Here is a 7,743-nt window from a genome sequence, read left to right as displayed (position 1 = left end):
AAGAATACGTCCCCGGACAAAGGGAGGTTGAATATCTCTCTGACAAGTTTCCTCAAGTGGTAGAGACTCTATGAGAGCTTCTCTGCCATTACCACATATGCTTGCATACCGTCGGGGCGGTGGATCAACGTGGCAAGAAGAAAATGAATCATGGTATTAGCCATAAGAATTAGGCTGACTACCTATTTTAGAACACTGATGATAAGAACAAGCTGATTTTGCCGTTGGATGTTTGTGATCGAACAACGGTTAAGAAGAGTATTTTTGAGAGTAAGCCGATCTTGGACACTCTCGATATTGACGAAGGGGGATTCTAGGCGGGGATGACGTTCCAGTCCTTTCATCATCAGGTCAAGGTCCCAATCTCCAACAAGGCTCTGCTCTTCAGGTACTTAATGCTTTGGTTAAAATGTTATGTGATCCCCACACACTCGTTTGAAGCAATCCCGATGGAGGTGGTATACCCCGCAATCCGCTTAGCTCACGGGCGATCTTACATGCTACTTCTTACTATGGTAGCGTGCACTAAGGATGGACTGCGCACTTTAACGACACAATTTTGTAAAGTGTCCTATGTTGAGGAGAGAGAGGGAGAAGAAGTGGCCAAGACTCCCAACCTACGTGTCAGCCTCCTATATACGTATCTGATGGCTTGGTTCCTGCTGTATTGTAATTGTTTGATGAGTGCACCGACAGCGCGTCAGGAAGGGCAGATGATCCCCTTCATCCAACTGTTGGAGAAGTTTTTGTGGAAGTACAGATACATAGCAGAGATGAGAAAGGCTCTCTCCTATATCAGCAACTACAACTTCTACCAGTGCTTCTCCTATTTCTCGGATGGAGGGTATGGTGATTCTTTTGCGGAAGTGCCAATGGAGGATAATTACAGTTCACTATCCCTGGTCAGTTTCCGTTGGCTCGTCAACATCCGGCCGGTCTATCATATCTTCAGAACAGGCTCGATCTACCATATGGAGCCTTATTTCTTATGCCGCTTTGCTCGCCAGTTCGGGATGATCAGCTGTATGTGGGGAACATGAACCCTCAGTTAAGCTTTGAAGGGGGGCTAATTTACGGCGCACGCGACTAGTATTGGCATTAGGAAGGATGCACCGGCGCTCGATTTGTGTTGCTGCCTAAGAACCCACAACTCCGGCATACGTCGACGTTTTGCAAATGGTACCGGAGTGCCAGCACAGCGCCTGAAGGCTTCAAGCCTTATGAATTTGGCTTGAAGGTGCTCAAGCGTCGTTTAGGCAAAACTGCTCGCACGGCGAAACGGAGAGAATACCAACAGTTTGAGGAGTCTGAAGAGGCGCATTTTGAAGAAGCTGGTGGTTACGAAAGGCCGTATGATTTTACTGAGCAAATAGTTCAAACTCAATATGCTCCCTCCCAATTCGACGTTGTTGCCAAAGAAGAAGAGGCCAAGGAGCTAACTCGCACAGGTATGTTTTTAGAGAGAGTTAGGGGCATTATCGTCGAACAGATGCAAATGCCAGAATTCAGAATTTCTGACTACGCCCCTGACCTGACTTCACAGCTCGACCGAAACGACAGCGGGAAGATGAAGTGGACCCTTCTAAAGAAGAGATCGTGAAGAAGGCTCATCAGGCAGAAACGACGGGGATTATCGAAGCAAGGGAAGGTCACACATCGTGCATTCCCGACAGTCTCCACAACTCAATCTATTTTGGATATAGCTCCACTAGCTACTTCAATGACATTGGCGGACATTCAAGCCTCTTCGGCTCATCTTTCTGTGGAAGCTGCTTTGTCGACCCCTGTCATTAGGACGGAAACAACTCCACCAACATCGGAATTTATGCCGTCAACTTTTGTTGTTGATCAACAAGCACTTGCTGAGTCTATGACTCAGGTCGCTCAACCGATTGTCTCGGAGGTTAATTGTTCTCTCACTTCTATTTCTTTTATTTTACTTTGTTCAGTGTGATTGCCTCATATACGCTTATTCTTCTATCATTATTAAAGCAGGAACAACGAAAGCGGCTATTACTATCTCCTCTACTGAAAGAGAGGAAGAAGAAGCCGAGCTCTCGATCGACAGCGAAGATGCTGTAAATGCTGTCTTTAGGGATTATGAAGAGAGTGAACATGCTTCCCACCACTCTTCCCTAAGCGAATCTCTCATTGGGGACTTTGATGCTCCGAGCCCCCTCGCGAACAAGCTTCTAAGGCTGCTGCTTTCACTCCAGGTATTGTGAAGTGTAAACTTGTAGCTCCTTGAGAGTTGCTTAACTGAATGCGTTAACACTTCATTTGTTAATTTTGATTGCAGTTGACACGTCTCCCAAGGGTCTCGAATGATGGGCTGGCTTGCTGGAGTCATACATGAGGGTGCTTCTGTCTCGCCTCGACCGACTGCCCTCCATCAAGTGAGTAAGCTTGTGGAGACTACAGTCCAAGCAACAGATTTAGAGCTCAGGTCGAGGCGATAACAAGTTCATCGCTGGCCCTTGTAACTGTCCTGGCTTCAATTCCAGCTTTAACAACTCACGCTTTGGTTGTTGGAGCTCATTCAACTTCCAATGCCGGGATTTCGATGGGGATGATGGAACTCCCCACTTCATCGGTGTCGACTCCGACGCTTTCCGTTGTAGCAACTAGCGCTTTACCTCAAGTTCATATGACGATGCCAGCTACGAGCAAAACTCCTCTTTCCCCGACAGACCATATGAGAAAGATGGTCGTAGATCACACTATCGAGAATTTCTAATCTTACCTCCGGACTAGCGTAAGGATGATATTGGATGAGAGTTGCTCCTTTGACGATTGTAAACTAGTCCTGCAGATATGTGTGGACAATTTGACTAGGCTGGTTAGTGCTGATGCTGCCTCTCCGTATCAAACTCGCTTGTGGTTGATGAAGAAAGATATCCAGGAATTGCTCGTTCTCTGCTCTGACAGTTCCAATATTGTCAGCCTGGCTTCTGAAAAGGTTGAAATAGCCCTAAAAGAGCGGGAATGTATTTTGGAGGAGGCCTTGGCCGAAGAAAGTTGACTAAAGGAGGAGGTGGAGTGAGCTACCGCACAGGGTGAGCAGATCGGGGAAGAATGTCGGAAGGCCAACTCCGTCTTAGCAAACTTAGCTCAATGCATATCTAAAGTGAAGCGAGTCATAGTGGAGGCACAAGCATTCTTTTCTGATTAAGAGCAAGCTCATGCCCAAGTCCTGATAGAGTTGGAGGAGCTTGAGACTCAGCAATAGCAGGTCCTCGGTGAGCTTGAGGATAAGGATAGAGCTCTGAAAGCAGTAGGTGTCCAGGTAACCGACACCGTCTCGCTTACGGAAGAAGATATTCACCGAAAAATCCTTAGCAAGGTTGAAAAGGAGCATGCCAGAGCCATCAAGGAGATAGAAGATCGGTTGAGAAGCTTTTGAGTTTCTTTTCTTTTGAATGAATTTTGTAATGAAAACTTTTCATCATGAATAAATTGGATTTTCACTTCAAATATCTTGTGAGTTCCTGCTTTGTATGCACTATTGATTAATAGTTAGGATTTTTAGCAAACCCCTAGCTATCAATGGATTTGATTTTGCCTTTACCAAATACCATTTGAATTGGGCTAGCCATACCATCTTTCTCAGTATGGTGAGTTGTCAAGAAGTTTCTCTTAGACTTAATGCTAAATTTCTCCTCTATCCTTATCCATTTAGGGCGTAGGATTAAGAATTGATCAGAATTATAACGGTTCAGTTAGTAATTGAGTTGTGCTATTTGGTGTAACAACTTAGCCTGAGAATTTGAGAACGAGACCCGTCGCATGGTAAGCTCGCTACTCGAATGAGTGGTCATTTACAAGAATGACCGGGAGAGTGAGATGATATCATTAGGGGAATAACGATCTCAAATTTGAATAGCGACTCATTACTTGGTAGGTCACTATTTGAGAATAAGGGGGTTGATAAGGCACATCGCTCAGTAGGCCAATATAAACGAACAACGTTATTTGCAGGAATGACGGTGTGAAGATAATCAAGTCGATCAGTGACATAAAAGTATAACGACTGAGATTAGAATAGCAGCACATCTCATGGTAGGCCACTATCTTCGATCGTTCTAAGGAGATAGAACATTCAGAGCGGATCAGATAGCGAATCATCGCATGGTAGATCACTATCCAGATCAAGTGACAAGCAGGGGCTCATAGCATGATAGACCACTACTTGACGGAGTATTTTTGATAGTAGTCGAAGAGTTTACTATCAAAGTAATCGTTAACATGATAGCTTTGTGGATCTGCCATCCTATTGAAGAGGATTGGTGAGAGAATTTGGAAGATAATCGATTATCAGGGGTAATCATTATCGTGATTGTTTTGTGTGGACTCATCATCCTGTTGAAGAGGATTGACAGGAGAAATTGGAAAATAATCAACTATCAGAGGTAATCATTAACGTGATAGGTTTGTGTGGACCCGTCATCCTGTTGAAGAGGATTGGTGGGAGAATTTTAAAGAAATTGACTATCAGAGGTGATTCTTAGCGTGATAGTTTTGTGGACCCGTCATCCGATTGAAGAGAATTAACGGGAGAATTGGAAGGACAGTAAGGAATGCAGTTGTTACCTTAGTTGACCTTGTGGGAATTACAAGAGTTTTAATAGCTTTAACAATATTATCGATTGCGCTCCTCAATACTGTTAAGGCCATGTATCACCGTCGTACCCGTGGTGTTCGAACCTCGGCAATGAAGCAGATATGGCAATAGTATGTTTTTCTCTCTCTTTAATCTCTGCATAAGTGCATATATATAGAGTACAGAACAAAACAGTAACCTTTTAGGATTAGGAACTAGTTCACTAAAGAATTGTTTTGAGCCAACTTGGGACCCACCCACTCAATTGGGCAGACCCCAACAATTACTAATACACCTATTGTCTCATTTCTTAGAAGTGCATATCTGAAAAGTATTGTCTTCCCATGATTGTTGACAGCCACAAATATGTCAAATGGCATTTCATAAGCATTCACCTTATAGGTTGTGTCGAAAATAACAACATCTCCAAATCTTTGATATCAATCAAAGCAAGAAACAGAACACCAAAAGAAATGCTCCAACTTTCTTTCTTCATCCATTGTATATGCATGATGATAGTTAGAGTTTTCTCTTTTTGCATTTTCACAATATCGTAGGAAATCCATGATGCCATTTTCTATAAATTACTTTCTAGTTTCCACTAAAAGATTTTGGATATCCATTTCAAGAAAAGAAAGAGAACCACGTTTAACATTTTTCTTTAGCTCCATGATCCACGTCATTTGTCTAATGGAAAAACCAGCCTCCTTTTAGTAAAGAAATTCTTTTGATACCCCCTATTTACTGTCGCCCTACAAATTGCCCACCAAACCCGGCCGCCCACACACCGACGGCACATCACACCCTCCCTCTCTTCTTCTATGGTCTATCCTCTAGATTTAGGGCCTCTCTCCCCCTCCCCCCTACCCGTGGTTCTCCCCTCTCCCACTTTTCCTACCTCTAAATTTAGGACCCCACCTCTTCCTTGTTCTCCCATCTTCCTCCTTTTCTACATCATCTCCCTCTTCTTCTATCTCTAGATTTAAATCATGGTTACAGGGGTGGGTGTCAACAGTAAACATAGGGGTAGTTAAACAATTTTAATTAAAAAATCAACAGGAAATGAGTTTTTGATGTTGATTAAAATGAAATATACTTTAAGATGATTCATATATAAATTAAACAATAAAAGTGGTTTTCGTATTACACCCCTATTTTAAAGGCGGTTTCCATATAAAAAACCCATATATAAAAGTAACAGATGAGTACAATTCAAGGGGGGATCCACAATTTAAAATTAATCATAATCACTCATTAAACAAATCAACGTCTATTAATTAAGCAATGCCTCTCTACTATTTTTTAGCAACATAGAGTATGCAAATTCCAACCCAGTTAAGAGGAGATATTTGTTACAAAAACAAATGCAAATTTTTAAATAGAATTTTTATTTTTTAAATTATAAAAACGGAACTTTAAACTAGGATGATTCATCTATGTTTTGTCACCTAACCAGCCCTTTGAAAGACACGTAAAAGGGCTTGGAGCGATCCGCGCCATGCGGAGGGCAAACCTGATATTTTCGACCAAAAGCAGGGGTAAATTAAATCCACGGGCTGCTCTCAAATTTCAGTTTCAATCTTGGAATGGAGATTATTTATGAGAATAAAATAAATAAAAAATCGTCGACGTTCTGACTGCGTCTCGCACATATTTCTCCTCTCTTTTGAAATCGATAAAAGCGAAACTGCGACATGGTAAACCCTAATTTCCTCTAATTTCTTGATTTGTTTGGCACTTCTTCCTTTAATTTCTTTTTGTGGTCTTGACCTATTGGATCGATGATCCTTTATTTCGTGTTTTCCTATGGATTTTTCCTCGATTTTTAGGTTATTATTTGCTCTCATTTCATTTATTGGTACTTTGAGAACATCGGCAAATTGATATAAGTTTCAAAGATTTATGGAATTCTCTTCTTATGTCTGTGAGAAAAGATCCTTGCATTAAAATATGTGCATGGTTAATTAGGCTGTGATTAACTGTGGTATGATCTTTTGTTTAAGTTGTTTTTCCTCTTATATGTGATGTTGGTTATAGCGAAAATAGGAGGCTGAGAATTTTCAACTGACATGGACGATTGAATTTGTAATTGATAAGACATACCGAAATAGTCATGTGATTTAAGTTTACGAAACCATGTATCGAAATAGTCCTTGATGGAGAAAAATGATAACATTTTTAAGGTAATTGCATTCATCTCTCAGGTTTAGTAAGCTACGTAGCTACGTTGAAGTGTGTCTCATGTGATTAAGAAATTCATAAGGCAACAAAGTTTAGTAACATGAAATGGATTTCATATTATATGAGCGATTCAGATTATATTATAAGTAAGTGCATTTTAGCTAGATTGCTAATTATGTAGCAGGAGACGATTAATTCAATTCAATTAGGATATGGTGCACTCTGTTTACTTCATATCCCTAACATGTCACACTCTGTTCTGTACACTTCAAACTTAGAACTCTGAACAGAGACTTATTACCTTGCATGATGTAATTCATGCTCCTCCACTGAAAAATGAAAAGGTAGCTAACATGTGGGAATTTCCAATGCAATACGATCCTTCATGAAGCATTTGTTTTGTCATTTCACATGGATGTCCAGCCTAGCACCTTTTTTTTCTGGGGTCGAGGCTGAAAAAAACAATGCGGCATATCCTCGTGAATTTAGAATTTAATTAGCAGTCAAATTTATATTCATTCTTCACGCTACCTTTCTCAGTCTTTCTCTGTATTGGGAGACAGTCAACTATGAATGAAATTTAACGCCATTATTAGTCTACTAATGAATTATAAATTGGTACAATTGATCTAGACAGTCCATTGCTCATCATTCCTTTTAGAGCTGAACGGAAGGATACTTGCTGTATTTCCCAAGATACGGAATAAAGGATTTGTTGCTGCTGTTATTATGCTCTGTCATTTCTGTTAAGATTGGTGTCAGATATGTTTTCTGTATTAAATAATTTATAAATGAACTAGTCATTATTTGGTGTGCTTAATGATAATATCTCAGTATGGTTCATATTTATTAATGTTAGATATTTGTAGGTTCTGCAACCACACTCATCAAATTTTGCAATATCCTGCTAACATTTATTTATATGGCTTTTTTTGCCTTATGTCTTATTTCTTTCCTTTATG

General features: G+C 40.7%; 1 protein-coding gene across 1 annotated transcript in view; it reads left to right on the top strand.

Moving 5' to 3' along the window:
• Window positions 6,244–7,743, top strand: part of LOC109823291 — a gene marked incomplete at its 3' end in the record, with an annotated part of 17,030 nt that continues 15,530 nt past the window's right edge. Inside the window, exon 1 of the mRNA XM_020389576.1 lies at window positions 6,244–6,297. The remainder of the gene's footprint in view (window positions 6,298–7,743) is intronic.

The sequence above is a fragment of the Asparagus officinalis genome, chromosome 9 (genome assembly GCF_001876935.1).
Source record: "Asparagus officinalis chromosome 9, Aspof.V1, whole genome shotgun sequence".
Taxonomy (NCBI): Eukaryota; Viridiplantae; Streptophyta; class Magnoliopsida; order Asparagales; family Asparagaceae; genus Asparagus; species Asparagus officinalis.
Note: the sequence above shows the minus strand (reverse complement) of the source record. Positions and strands in the feature narration are given on the sequence as shown.